General features: G+C 39.9%; 1 protein-coding gene across 20 annotated transcripts in view; it reads left to right on the forward strand.

Moving 5' to 3' along the window:
• Positions 1 to 13,809, forward strand: part of ANKS1B (ankyrin repeat and sterile alpha motif domain containing 1B) — a 1,073,060-nt gene that overhangs the window by 56,245 nt on the left and 1,003,006 nt on the right. The gene's annotated exons all lie outside the window — the stretch shown is intronic.

A 13,809-nucleotide genomic window follows, 5' to 3' on the forward strand; every position in this document is an offset into this window, starting at 1 on the left:
AGTGGGCAGATTCCTTTCAGTTAACTATGTCCTCACTCTGGAAGTTAGGCCATTGACTTACCTCTTAATGGTCTGATCACCCTTGCCCCTTCAGGATACCCTTGACAAAGCTTAATGTTGTGTCATCAAGCACAGGAGAACTGTTTGTAGAGTCTAGCCCCAACATGAGAATGCAGGACAAAGAAGAGAGGATTTGGAGCTGAGATACAGTAAGTTGATAACTAACACACCCCAGAACTAGTGTTTGTTTTGATTTTGGTGCTCAGGATTCCTGGACCGTGTGTAGATAGTATAAATTTAAAGCTGAAAGTCTTGAGGGTAGGTTATAGTCAAGAATTCTCAGGAAGAGTTTTTTCATTCTTCCCAGAGCCCAGGCTGAAGCACATTTCTTTTCATCTTGTATGCTAGTGATACCCAAGCAGATAGCCCTCTGAAGGTACCAGCTTTCTACAGAGATTTGGATCTCATCTGGTCAAAGGCTGTAAAAACCCAAGCCCATTGGTTACCTAACTGAAAAACCTTTCCAAGGTAAATTGCAGGTAAGCTCCTGACCTTATTGCTCTGGTTTGCAGTTGCATTTTTTTAAGGGATTTCTTTCACATTCTTCTGAGCTCCTAACTCCACTTTTCTATCCATACAGGGTTTTATTTATTTGCTTTGGCTTATTTCTGTGCCAGTGTAAGCCTTCCTTCAACCACTCTCCCATCCTTTGTCATGACCTTCAAAGACATCTATTTTAGGTGTTGAGGATATAATAAAAGAGACATATCCCAGTGTTCTCATGGAGCTCATCTTTTTAAAGGGGAAGGAAAAATAGGTAACATATTAGTCTATTAGGTGATGATAAGTGTTATGAAGAAAAGTGAGGTAGGATAAAGAAATAAAGTAATGAAGATGCTGTTTCACAGAGATCAGGTTAGGCCTTGCTGATAGGATGTTGGTTGTTTAGTTGCTCAGTTGTGTCCAACTCTCTTGCAATCCCAGAGTATTGGTAGTGTAATGTCAAAGTCTGTAAGTATATTATACACTTGTATAATGAGCAGTTCATATTGGTGTCCTAAAGTAATGTTAACTCATAAACTGAGCTAAGAGATTGGATATTGCTTCAATAACTCAAATATTAATATGTTTTAAAAAGATAATGGGGAAATATCCTGAGGACAATTCCTTGAGTACTGTCAGTCTTTAATATTCCCTATTACAAATGCTGCCAGTGTTGAATAATAAATGATCTATAAGATAATACACTATGCAGTGTTTTGACGTGCATTATAAACTCATCATCTTTTCCAGACTCTGTTGCTCCCCCTGTATTCACTGCCTCTGTTAATGGTGCACCGCCATCCATCTTGTTGTTTATGCCATTAGCTTGCTTTCCCCCATTCAGCATGCATTTCAGTACCTGCTTGTGTTTGCAGGTGAACTAGGGAGAGGTAAGTGAGGTGCTTGCCTTGGGTAGAAAATTTAATAGGATGTGAAGAAACCCTTAGTAATCATGATAAATACTATTTTAATGCAGTGTTATAAAAAATCAATGTAGGCAAAAAATCCACAATGAGTGAAATATCAAACTTTTAAATAAAGAAGGGATTCAGATATTCATTGTTATTCAGATATTCATTGTTCAGATATTCAGATATTTGTTGTTACTGTTAAGTGACTCAGTCATGTCCAACTCTGTTGTGACCCTCTGGATTGTAGCCCAGCCAGCCTCCTCCGTCCATGGGATTTTCCAGGCAAGAATACTGGAGTGGCTTGCCATTTCCTTCTCCAGGGGATCTTCCCGACCCAGGGATCAAACTCTTGTCTCCATGTCTCCTGTATTACAGGTGGGATTCTTTACTGCTGAGCCACTGGGAAACCCAGATTCAGCTTTGCCATGGCATAAACCCAAAATTGAGTGCCTCACTTTCCAAACCTAAAATCTGGCTCTGCTGACCATGTAATGGGAATGTCATAGTGTCTGCCCATAAAGAGTTCATCAGTAGGAGGAGAGAGATGTGACTAAGGTACAAAAACAAAAGTCCACTAAGGTAGAAATAAAATAGGGATTCAAAGAAGAAGTTTCTTCAAAGGGGATGTAGGGATTAGGAAAGAACCTGGGTTGTCCTAGACGTCTTTCTTCCTTGTGCTGTGGGTAAGTCACTCAGTTGTGTCTGACTCTGCGACCCCATGGACTGTAGCCCACCAGCCTCCTCTTCCTTAGCTTTACCAAATTTTGAATTCCTTTCAAAAATCCCACTTGACTATATCCTTTCTTTTTCTCTAAACCCTCTCCTATTTAAAATCCTTTAATAATTATCAATCACCTTCATTATGAAAGCCTAAAAGGTGTCCAAAGCATTTAATGGTCTAAGCTTTACTTCATCTTGGCGTTCTCCATGGATTCAGACTTGTACTCTGGTTCTCAAATGGCTCTGTGTGTGCCATTTCCTCTTCCTGGGAAGGCGTTGCTTCTTCTCACAACTGTATTGTGTTCCTACTTTAGCACTCAGCTGAGACATTGCCTTCCCAGGGGCTGTGGTTTACATGTATGTGTCTTTGGTGCCTAACACAGGCAGTTAATACTTGTAAAATATCTAGACCGTCCTTGGTGAAAAAGAGTTCACACTTTTGTGCCCATGCACGTAACTTCCATCCCGGCGACCGTGTTTGCTCTGTAAGCATCAATGTGGTTAAGGACAGAGGCTGTCTGACATTCATGAGGTGGGTCATCTTTCCACCTCGATGCTCATTTACACTTTGTGTCTACTCCTATCGGGTCATCTTTTACAGACCTCTTTGTGTCTGATCATCCATTATTGCTCCTTCCAGGCTCCTGATCAATTAGCAGAGCTATTAGCCATTGACCAATAATTCATATATATCCTTACCTCAAACCACTTCTCTCTCATACAAAGATTATGAACCTCTGCCTGATGTTGGAATTTTCTTTTACTCCTGTCCTTTAGAATAGTGATACTCAGACTGACCATGTGAAGGATTTTTTGTTTTGTTTTGAGTCATCATGATTGATCATTTTGTAGAATATAAAATCACACCCTTGGTTTTTGTGATAATGTGAAGTTGATATAAATGTTTTCAACTGTGTACTCTCACTGTTTATACTTGTGTATATATATCTTGTGGAGTGATTAAAAAAAAGTTTGTGAGCGTGCTTTCATCTGTGGACCACATTTTAAGTAACACTGAAGCAGTTCATTCCTGCATAGGCTATAGTGTAATAGAGGATTTTTATCTTGTTCCAACATATCAAACGGATCCATCTGGGAGCTGTATGTTTTCTGCAGGAGCCACTCTTTGCCAGTTGCACAAATTTTCTTTTGTGGCACATGGCTACATTGTTCCTTCTGATTTACTGCCTGAAAGATGGTAAGGGGGAAGTTCTATCAGGGGCTTCCTTTGTCCCTTTCTATCATAATAGATCTTATTTCACTCAGGTCAAAGAACCAATGTTTGGGTTTTGGCTGCTGCTGAATATTTCCATCTCAATTATGTATTCAGGGGCCAGATACATAACCAGATGGTGGATCTGTAGACCCATTGGACCAACTGTGAGACGGACTTGGACCTGGACTCCATTTATTATCTGGACTGTGTATGCTTCCACTGTAACTGGGTGGCCATATAAGTATTTTGGGTACCCTGGTGTCAATGTTAGCTTAGGAACTGTATCCAGCAGTCCCTGGATGGGATGAGTATCACTCTGTCACCACTGTTGAGCTACTCTGGTAGATGGCAGCACACCCCTTTGGAGAATGATTGGAGAAGCTCAGGAGGATGTGTCCTCCCCTTACATTGATGGGCTTTAGGTCTCTGAACTGGCTCAGATCTGGAAACTACACGTAAATCTTCTGCTCTTAAGTCTTCCATCTTTTTTGGCCATAAAAGTCAAGCAATAATGTTATTTTTTACTTATTGTGGGTTGAATTGTGTCCGTTAAAAATTCATATGTTGAAGTACTAACCCTAGTACTTCAGAATGGGACCATATTTGAAAGTAAGGTCATGGAAGACATAATTAGTTAAGATGAAGCCATATTGGAATAGATTAGGTCTCTAATCCTACATGGTTGGTTCTTATAAAAAGGAGAAATTTGGACATGGAAAAAACACATACAAGAGAATGCCACATGAAGATGAAGACAGAGGTTAGAGTGATGCTTCTGCCAGCCAATGAGTGCTAAAGATTGCCAGCAAACCACTTGAAGACAGATGGAACAGGTGCTCGCAGCCTGTAGAAGAAACTGGCCTTACTGACTCCTCAATCTTGGATTCTTGCCTCCAGAATACGTATCTGTTGGTTATATCACTCAGTTTGTGGAACTTTGTTGTGGAAGCCCTAGCAAATGAACATGCTACCCATCTCTCTTGCCTCAACAGAGAACAATGGCCTTGCAGGTCAAGGTTCTCTGGTTGCTGCTCTGACCTTACTGTCTTTTATGCCAAATACATTAATCCTGCTTCTAATGGTTAAATGATACCTCTGGTGCCTTCTGTTTTGGAATCCTCTAACTCACATTGACGTCCCATCACTGTTTCGGAACCTCATTAAGGTTTTCTTGCTAGAAATTATAGTCTGAGTCACAGGAAAGTGCCTCCGTGTAAATACACTTTTTTCTCTCTGGTATTCTGCCCCCTGCCTCAGCTTAGCACCCTCAACATACACTTCTATATGTGTGCCCAATTCTCGATATCACATGTCAGACAGGGTCAGAAGCTTTTTTGATGAATAAACTATTTCTTTCCATAGTAGAGACTGTATTTCACAATTAGAGTGATTATGAGTATGATCTGACCATACTTGTTGGTCTAGAGGTGATGAGGGGAGGCAAGGCAGATCTTGAGGAGGACATCTTCCTCAAGTACTGCCTTCGCAAATCTCCAAGCAGTTAGAGGCTGCTTTCCTTTATGAAAGGGAATCGAGTGGACCCTTTCAGCCCAGAGGCTTTGTCAGAATATGAGTGTTCAATGTTCTTAACGAACCCAATACCACCGTCCCGTGTTTCCTTATCTTACCCTCTTCTTATCAGAGCAGGGGAGGCCTGCTAAGGCTGTATGTTTAGTCTTCTTTGTAGCTCAGCTACTGAGTCAAATCTTAGACCTAATTTTCAGTGCAGTCTGCTCTCTGGGCACAGGAGATTAGGTTTAATTTAAATGCTGATTTTCATACCATTCTGTTTTTTACAGCTTGCCCTGCATTTTGATAGGTGTTTTACCCAAGCCTGCTGGTCCCATTCTTCAGAGCTTTTTAGAGCAGTTAACAAATACTAACTCCAGAATATTGCAGTTATGATTGCTCCCATATCTTTCAAGTGTTAGAGCTGTTGTGTAAGCTTGTACGTTCTCTTTCCTCCTCTTCTACATTTCAGTCCACCCCAGGTAAGAATTTTAGTCATTCTGCTGCTGTGACATCGTATGGGTTATCACCACTCATATATCAATAGAAATTGGATCCCTGATGCCAGCTGACCAGTAAGTGATACTATTCTAGAATCCAATTCTGAGGGTCTGTTTTTTAGAACCACTTCTATTACCAACAGTCTTAATTAGGGTTTTCTTAAAAAGCAGACTCTGAGGTTAAGGATTTAGGGGCAGGAAATGTATTTTCAAGGTGATCCCAGGAAGCCTAGGGAGGAAGTGGAGGAAAAGCTGTGGGTCCTTAAAGTGGGAAGCTGTCAGCATCAGTATGACTGTCCATAGCAATGGCATGAGAACTCACAGATGAGTCAAGAGGATAGGGTGTGGGCATTAACAAGGTCTCTACGAAGAGTACAGATGTAAAACAAGAGCACAGAAACTAGTACACAGAATTAAGCACTTAACAAATTTAGGTATTATTTCTACTGGTGGTTAATCAAAAAACAAGTAGTTTTTATTTATTTTGTTTGATTTTGCAGTATGAAAGGATTCATTTCAGGATACTTTTAATTAGTAAACTCCTAATGTATTTGAAGGGGGCTTCCCAGGTGGTTCAGTGGTAAATAATCTGCCTGCTAGTGCAGGAGATGCGGGTTCAGTCCCTGTGTCGGAAAGATCCCCTGGAGGAGAAAATGGCAACCCACCCCAGCGTTTTTGCGTGGGAAGGAATTTTTGCGTGTCCCATGGACAGAGGAGCCTGCAGGGCTACAGTTTATGGGGTTACAAAAGAGTCAGACATGACTTAGCGACTGAACCAATGCATTTGAAATGTGACTTGAATTGTGAAAATTTCCAAACTTTTTCAGCTTTCAAAAATACATTTATTTTGCTAAGTAAGGTACTCCTATAAGCCCTGACTTATGATTGAACTGCCATAACAATGAAGTGATGACTGGCCTTTATTTAGTCTTTTAAAATTTTTTTTAAAATTTAGTCTCTATGACCTAAATTTAGTTCTTGCCTTGCAGTTATTTTGAAATGAATCACTTCACTCCAGCTTTTTAAATTTGTTTTACTTCTTATTAACTTGATGAAAGAAAAAGAAAATTTCTGTTTTTCACTTTTTTAAAAGAAACTGTGTTATTTATGGTTCTCTGGGGCCTCAGGAAAATCCTTACTTAAGGTACAAATGGTAATTATCATTTTTTCTCAGAGGAAGTATCTGTTACACTAGTGAAACTGATATAAATTTAGAACATGAAATTTGATGATCCCTATTTTTAAATTATTCTCTTCATACTTCTGTTTGATTTCATCATAATTTTATCATCATGTAGATCAAGGAAATGAAAATTTTCATTTAAAAAAATTATTTTTTCAAAGGAACATATCAAGGCAAAGCATAGAAGGCAAAGTATCAGTTAATTTGATGGGATGTGGGTTGCTAAGACTAAGTTGTGTCTGACTCTTTTGCAATTGCATGGACTGTAGACCACCAGCCTCCTCTGTCCATGGGATTTCCCAGGCAAAAATACTGAAGTGGGTTGCCATTTCCTTCTCCAGGGGATCTTCCCAATAATTTAACAGTTGACCTTTTTTGGAAGGAGAGGCAAGTTAGAGAAGGAATACAAAAGAGTGCGTTTGATAATAGCAAAATACTTAACAGATTTATACAGAAAATAAGAGTCACAGAACAAAAAATTTTATATCAGCATTTCAGTTGGATAATATATATAGCTGGAGAATAATAATAGCTGGCTAATTACTGGAACAAATAATAAAGCAGTCGTTTGGTGTCACCAAGAGGACAAGAAATTGAACTATGGGAGACACCAAAGGTTAATTACAAACAAATCATGCCAAATAATTTCATTTTGATATCTAGGCAAGGTCAATGAGTAAAGAAATTCTAATGAACTTGAGTATAATATAGAATGTTTAATATCCTTTTTTAAAGGATACATTAGATATGGTGCTATATGACACTTTATGAATAGAGAAAGGTTAATTATAGAAATAAGAGGGAAGCTGCTGCATACCACAGGGAGCTCATCTTGGTGCTCTGTGATGACCTAGGTGGCTGGGATGGGGGAGGGTGGAAGGGAGGTTCAAGAGGAAGGAAATATGTGTGTACTTATAGCTGATACATGTCAGATTAATGCAACATTGTAAAGCAGTTATACTCCAATTAAAAAATAAATTTTCCCGCCCTTTAGAACAAGACCCAGATTCCCCAACAGACAGTCCCTCCCATCAGGAAGCTTCCACAAGCCTCTTATCCTTACCCATCAGAGGGCAGACAGGTTACAGAAAACCAGCCACACTGGTCACATTCATAACAGTCTTGTCTGACGCAGTGAAGCTGTGAGCCATTAAATGTGGGGCCACCCAGGACGGACGGGGCTTGGTGGACAGTCCTGACAAAATGTTAATCTACTGGAGAAAGGAATGGCAAACCTGTTCAGTATTCTTGTCTTGAGAACCCTATGAACAGTATGAGAAGGCAAAAAGATATGACACAAAGATGAACTCCCCAGGTCAGTAGGTGCCCAATATGCTACTGGAGAAGAGTGGAGAAATAACTCCAGAGAGAATGAAAAGGCTGAGCCAAAGTGAAAACAACACCCAATTGTAGAACTGCCTGGTGATAAAGTCTGATGCTGTAAAGAATAAATCGCATGGGAACCTGGAATGTTAAGTCCAAGAATCAAGGTAAATTCTGCTCAGATCAGTCGCTCAGTCATGTCTGACTCTTTGCAACCCCATGGTCTGCAGCACGCCAGTCTTCCCTGTCCATCACCAACACCTGGAGCTTGCTCAAACTCATGTCCATTGTGCCAGTGATGCCATCCAACCATCTCATCCTCTGTCATCCCCTTCTCCTCCTGCTGTCAGTTTTTTCAACATTAGGGTCTTTTCCAATGAGACAGTTTTTGCATCAGGTGGTCAAAGTACTGGAGCTTCAGCATCAGTCCTTCCAATGAATATTCAGGATTGATTTCCTTTAGAAGTGACTGGTTTGATCTCTTTGTGGTTCAAGGGACTCTCAAGAGTCTTTTCCGGCACCACAGTTCAAAAGCATCAATTCTTCGGTGCTCAGCCTTCTTTATGGTCCAACTTTCACATCCATACATGACCATGGCTTTGACTAGATGGACCTTTGTTGGCAAAATAATGTCTCTGCTTTTTAATATGTTGTCTAGGTTGGTCATCGCTTTTCTTCCAAGGAGCAAGCTTCTTTTAATTTCATGGCTGCAATCACCATCTGCAGTTATTCTGGAGCCCCCCAAAATAAAATCTCTCAGTTTCTATTATTTCCCCATCTATTTGCCATGAAGTACTGGGACCAGATGCCATGATCTTAGTTTTTTGAATGTTCAGTTTTAAGCCAACGTTTTCATTCTTCTCTTTCACTTTTATCAAGAGGCTCTTTAGTAGTTCTTCACTTTCTGCCATAAGAGTGGTGTCATTTGCATATCTGAAGTTATTGACATTTCTCCCAGACATCTTGATTCCAGCTTGTGCTTCATCCAGCTTGGCATTTTGAATGATGTACTCTGTGTATAAGTGAAATAAGGAGGGTGACAATATACAGCCTTGATATATTACTTTTCCTATTTGGAACCAGTCTGTTTTCCCATGTCTGGTTCTAACTGTTGCTTTTTGCCCTGCATACAGATTTCTCAGGAGGCAGGTAAGGTGGCATGGTATTCCCATCTCTTGAAGAATTTTCCACAGTTTGTTGTGATCCTCAAATTCAAAGGTTTGGCATAATCAAACAGATCAAATTAATCAAACTGATCACATGGACCACAGCCTTGTCTAACTCAATGAAACTATTAGCCTTGATATTAGGACCACCCAAGATGGCTAGATCATGGTGGAGAGTTCTGACAAAACATGGTCCACTGGAGAAGGGAATGGAAAACCAATTCAGTGTTCTTGCCTTGAGAACCCCATGAACACTATGAAAAAACAAAAAGATATGACACTGAAAGATGAACTCCCAGGTTGGTAGGTGCCCATAGGCTACAGGAGAAGAGTGGAGAAATAACTCCAGAAAGAATGAAGAGATGGAGCCAATGTGAAAACAACACCCAGTTGTGGATGTGTCTAGTGATGGAAGTATAGTCCGATGCTGTAAAGAACAATATTGTGTAAGAACCTGGAATGTTAGGTCCATGAATCAAGGTAAATTGAAAGTGATCAAACAGGAGATGGCAAGAATGAGCACTGACATTTTAGGAATCAGTGAACTAAAATGGACTGGAATGGGCGAATTTAACTCAGCTGACCATTATATCTACTACTATGGGCAAGAATCCCTTAGAAGAAATGGAGTAGCCTTCATAGTAAACAAGAATCCGAAATGCAGCACTTGGGTGCAATCTCAAAAATGACAGAATGATCTCTGTTCATTTCCAAGACAAACCATTCAGTATCACAGTAATCCAAGTCTGTGCACCAACCAGTAATGCTAAAGCAGCTGAAGTTGAACGGTTCTATGAAGACCTACGAGACTTCCTAGAACTAACACCCCCAAAAGATGTCCTTTTCATCATAGGGGACTGGAATGTAGAAGCAGGAAGTCAAGAGATACCTGGAGTACAGGCAAATTTGGCTTTGGAGTACGAAATGAAGCAGGGCAAAGGCTAACAGAGTTTTGCCAAGTGAATGCACTGGTCATGGCAAACACCCTCTTCCGACAACACAAGAGAAGACTCTACACTTGGACATCACCAGATGGTCAACACCGAAATCAGATTGATTGTATTCTTTGCAGCCAACGATGGAGAAGCTCTCTACAGTCAGCTAAAACAAGACTGACTATACTCATGATCTGAGCTGACTGTGGCTCAGATCATGAATTCCTTATTGGCAGATTCAGTCTTAAATTGAATAAAGTAGGGAAAGCCAGAAGACCATTCAGGTATGACCTAAATCAAATCCCTTACATATATCCAGTGGAAGTGACAAATAGATTCAAGGGATTAGATCTGATAGACAGTGTCTGAAGAACTATGGACAGAGGTTTGTGACATTGTACAGGAGGCAGTGATCAAGACCATCCCCAAGAAAAATATGTAAAGGCAAAATGGTTGTCTGAGGAGGCCTTACAAATAGCTGAGAAAAGAAGAGAAGCGAAAAGCAAAGGAGAAAAGGAAAGATATTCCAATTTGAATAAAGAGTTCCTAAGAACAGCACGGAAAGATAAGAAAGCCTTCCTTAGTGATCAGTGCAAGGAAATAGAGGAAAACAATAGAATGGGAAAAACTAGAGATCTCTTCAAGAAAATTGGAGATACCAAGGGAACATTTCATGCAAAGATGGGCACAATAAAGGACAGAAATGGTATGGATCTAACAGAAGCAGACGGTATTAAGAAGAGGTGGCAAAAATACACAGAAAAACTATACAGAAGATCTTCATGGCCTAGATAACCATGATGCTGTGATCACTAACCTAGAGCCAGACAACATGGAATGCGAAGTCAAGTGGGCCTTAGGAAGCATCACTACGAACAAAGCTAGTGGAGGTGATGGAATTCCAGTTGAGCTATTTCAGTTCCTAAAAGATGATTCCATGAAAGTGCTGTACTCAATATGCCAGCAAATTTGGAAAACTCAGCAGTGGCCACAGGACTGGAAAAGGTCAGTTTTCATTCCAATCCCAAAGAAAGGGAATGCCAAAGAATGTTCAAACTATCACACAATTGCACTTATCTCACATGCTAGCGAAGTAATGTTCAAAATCCTCCAAGCCAGTCTCAAACAGTACGTGAACTGAGAACTTCGAGATGTTCAAGCTGGATTTACAAAAGGCAGAGGAACCAGAGGTCAAATTGCCAACATTCACTGAATCATCAAAAAAGCAAGAGAATTCCAGAAAAAAGATCTACTTCTGCCTCATTGACTACACTAAAGCCTTTGACTGTAGGCTTCACAACAAACTGGAAAATTGTTCAAGAGATGGGAATACAGACCACCTTACCTGCTTCCTGAGAAATCTGTAGGCAAGTCAAGAAGCACCAGTTAGAACTGGACATGGAACAATGCACTGATTCCATTTTGGGAAAGGAATATGTCAAGGCTGTATATTGTCACCTTGCTTATTTAACTTATATGCAGAGTACATCATGTGAACTGCCAGCCTGGATGAATCACAAGCTGGAATCAAGATTTCCAGGAGAAATATCAGTAACCTCAGATGACACCACCCTATGGCTGAAAGCGAAGAGGAACTAAAGAGCCTCTTGATGAATGTGAAGATGAGAGTGAAAAAGCTTGCTTGAAATGCAACATTCAAAAAACTAAGATCATGGCATCTGGTCCCATCCCTTCAGGGCAAATAGATGTGGAAGCGATGGAAACAGTGATAGACTTTATTTTCTTGGGTTCCAGAATCATGGCTGCAGATGGTAAATACTGCCATGAAATTAAAAGAAGCTTGCTTCTTGGAATGAGTGATAACCAACCTAGACAGCATATTAAAAAGCAAAGACATTATTTTGCCAACAAAGATCTGTCTAGTTAAAGCTATGGTTTTTCCAATACTCAGGTATGGATGTGAGAGTTGGACCATAAAGAAAGAACAGACTTTTGGACTCTGGGAGAAGGCGAGGGTGGGATGTTTCGAGAGAACGGCATTGAAACATGTATATTATCAACAGTGAAACAGATCACCAGCCCAGGTTGGATGCATGAGACAAGTGCTCAGGGCTGGTGCACTGGGAAGACCCAGAGGGATTGGGTAGAGAGGGAGGTGGGAGGGGGGATCGGGATGGGGAATACATGTAAATCCATGGCTGATTCATGTCAATGTATGGCAAAAACCACTACAATATTGTAATTAGCCTCCAACTAATAAAAATCAATGGGGGGGAGGGGAAAGACTGAAACCACTCCAAAAAAAAAAAAAAAGAAAGCAAGCTGAGCATCAAAAAATTGATGCTTTTGAACTGTGGTGTTGGAAAAGACTCTTGAGAATCCCCTGGTCCCTTGGGTAGCAAGGAAATCAAACCAGTCCATCCTAAAGGAAATCAGTCCAGAATATTCATTGGAAGGACTGATGCTGAAGCTGAAGCTCCTGTACTTTGGCCACCTGATGCAAAGAACTGTCTCATTGGAAAAGACCCTGATGCTGGGAAAGATTGAAGGTAGAAGGAGAAGGGGATGACAGGGGATGAGATCGTTGGATAGCATTACTGATTCAATGGACATGAGTTTGAGTAAACTGCGGGAGTTGGTGATGGACAGGGAGGCCTGGTGTGCGGCAGTCCTTGGGGTGTCAAAGAGTCAGATACAACTGAGTAATTGAACTGAACTAAAGAAATAAATTAAAAAAAAAATCACATATAGAAATAATGGACTAAAACATATAAAACAGTTATAGAAAATTTGAAATACACAGATAGGGAATTAACATTCAAGGTAAAATCAGTGAATTAAAATACTTAAGTTATTATTGTCATTTATATATTAAAATTCATTTCCCTAGTTTATTGGAGTCATATTAAGGTATGATTGTTACACATATGTGTAACATATGTGATCTTTTTACACATATGTGCTGGCACATTTACAGAAATGTTATGACATCAGGTATTTCCTTTAGTGGAGAGGGTATGTTTATAAAACAAACTTGACTGTGTTATATTTGAAGAGGGATAATGGGCACCTGGGGGTTTGTTATACTAGTTTGTTATACTAGTCTATACTAGTTTTATTCTGCTTTATTTTTCATTAAAGTTTTATTTTATATTTTTATTTATTTAATTTAAAAATTTTAATTTGTTATTTATTAGTATATATATTTTTTATTATGCTCAAAATTCTTCAATCTAGGCTTCAATAGTATGTGAACTGAGAACTTCCAAATGTACAAGGTGGATTTAGAAAAGAGAGAGGAACCAGAGATCAAATTGCCAACATCCTCTGGATCATAGACAAAGCAAGGGAATTCCAAAAAAGCTAAAGCCTTTAACTGTGAGGATCACAACAAACTGGAAAATTCTTAAAGAGATGGAAATACCAGGGAACCTTACCTGTCTTCTGAGAAACCTGTATGCAAGTCAAGAAGCAACAGTTAGAACCAGACCTGGAGCAATGGACTAGTTCATAATTGGCAAAAAGTACATCAAGGCTGTATCATCATAGCAGAGACGTTACTTTGCCAACGAAGTTCCTTATTGTCAAAGCTATGGTTTCTCCAGAAGTCATGTACAGATAGATGTGAGAGTTGGACTACAAAGAAGCTGAGTTTGGAAGAATTAATGCTGTCAAACTGTGGTGCTGGAGAAGACTCAAGAGTTCCTTGGACTACAAAGAGATCAAACCAGTCAATCCTAAAGAAAATCAACCCCAAATATTCATTGGAAGGATTGATGCTGAAGCTCCATTCTTTGGCCGCCTGATGGGAAGAGCCAGTTCATTGGGAAAGATCCTGATGC

The sequence above is a fragment of the Cervus elaphus genome, chromosome 22 (assembly GCF_910594005.1).
Source record: "Cervus elaphus chromosome 22, mCerEla1.1, whole genome shotgun sequence".
NCBI lineage: Eukaryota > Metazoa > Chordata > Mammalia > Artiodactyla > Cervidae > Cervus > Cervus elaphus.